Genomic DNA, 1,880 nt, shown 5'->3' with positions numbered 1-1,880 from the left:
CTCTATTCACTAGTTGGTAGCACTTATACACTCACCCCCTATACACTCACCACCTGTCTCCTTTTCCATTGTCAGCCTCCCATACGTCCCTGCCATCCTTGACAAACAGAGCCTATTCTTAGGTCCTGTTTTCATTCTGATTTCTCCACTAGCTGGTGCATAATCCACTTCTGTATACTTCCTTTCAAAGCCCAGGGCTCTATGATTATTTTCTGTATCTCTGTCAATTGGTTTCTCATTTCTTTGTTGAAGAGGGTCTGTGTAGCTTGTCTGCCTATACCTCTGTCTTCCAAACATGATGTCCTTTTCTAGCAATTGGATTTTCCTGATAACTTGCCTAAACTATGTGCAATATGGAGGACTTTGGAAAATACTTATTCTGAGTGGAATGGGCAAATATTGGTGAGATTTAAATTTGGAGAGGTGTGAACTGATTGATACTTTTGGAAGATCTCTGTGGCTACTCTGTAGTGAATAGTTTGGATATGGGTAAAAGTGGAAGCAGGGAAATTGTCAAGGAAGCTATACTTAAGGCAAGAAATGACAGTGACTCACACTATAATGGCAGCTGTAGAGAGAAAGAAGTGAATGGATTTGAGATATATTTGGACTTGCTGATGAATTGGATGTAGGGGATGAGAGAAAGGAAAGAACTGAAGATGAAGCTTAGGTTTCTAGCTTGAGCAACAGAGTGGATGATGGTGCCATTCACCCACATGGCAAGGACTGGGGAATGAGTAGGAAGAACAAGTTTGGGGAGTAAAATCAAGAGATGAGTTTTAGATTTGGTGAATGTAAGGTGCCTGTGAGACATTTGAGGGGACATTTTAAGAAGATATTTGAATAGATCTATACTGCTAAGTTGGGATGGTGCCAAGGCAGAAGGAGGAGGTAAAGACCAGCTGAGCCTACCTGGCTGGCTGGCTGGCTGGCTGGCTGGCTGACTCTATGGTCATACCTTCAAGATTGCAGAATTTCTGGGTCTTCACACAGCAGGGCTTCTGAGACATCCCAGACATGGACATCTGGAGTAGTCATACTTTCTGGACTCCTCCTGCTCCCATGTGAGAGTCCTGGATTCAGCCACAGACCCCCAAGTGGAGGATTCTGGGAAGGAGTGACTGTGATGGAAAGCTGACATGTCAGCAAGTTCCTTCAATTGTTCAGGGCTGATAGTAAGGTGCATTAAGCACCAAATTATATAAACCTGAAATTGCAGTGTAATGTTGTTAAAGGGCCTGAGGGAGTTGGAGAAGCATGAGCGTGAACAAAGAATAGTCTGTAGGATGATCAAATCCCTGATTAAAATTACCTCCCAGGATCAAACGGCCTCCAGAGAAAGGGGGAGTGCCTCAGAATCCTAATGGGGCATCCCCAACTCTGGAAAGATGTTTGGTCAATGTTTTGGTTACATAGTGCCGCTCTGACAAGAATATACTACAAATGAGATGGCCTTAACAAGCAGAAGTTTATTGTCTTACAGTTTGGAGGCTTTTAAGTCCAAGTTCAAAGTGCCAGGTTCTAGGGGCTGGGTGAAAGCCCCTTAAGCTTGGGGTCCAGCTCTGCCTCCTGCTCCCAGCCCACTGGAGCTAGAGGCATTTCTTCACTCAGACAGTAGTTGGCTGCTGAGGCTGCCAAGCCCAAGGTTGACAAATAAAAAGGCACAGTCTCAATTTTACCAAACCACACAGCAGGCCATTAATTCAAGTTCATTGTAAGTTCCTCAGCAGAGCATGGCAGGCTGCTGAACAATGACATGCAGGGTCCAAGCATGATGGCTACATGCAGGGTCCAAGCATGCCACATGCTAGAGACCGTTCCCAAGACTTCTCCTTATATACAAGAAGCAGACTACATCCCAAAGGCAGCTACTCAGCTGC

The 1,880-nt window shown here is 44.9% G+C and overlaps 1 protein-coding gene across 1 annotated transcript in view; it reads left to right on the top strand.

Annotated features, from left to right (window-relative positions):
- GALNT18 (polypeptide N-acetylgalactosaminyltransferase 18) overlaps positions 1-1,880 on the top strand; it is a 440,243-nt gene that overhangs the window by 250,696 nt on the left and 187,667 nt on the right. The window lies entirely within an intron of this gene.

The sequence above is a fragment of the Orycteropus afer genome, unplaced genomic scaffold, assembly GCF_000298275.1.
Source record: "Orycteropus afer afer isolate SDZICR_OR568_19922 unplaced genomic scaffold, OryAfe1.0 scaffold00014, whole genome shotgun sequence".
Taxonomy (NCBI): Eukaryota; Metazoa; Chordata; class Mammalia; order Tubulidentata; family Orycteropodidae; genus Orycteropus; species Orycteropus afer.
Note: the sequence above shows the minus strand (reverse complement) of the source record. Positions and strands in the feature narration are given on the sequence as shown.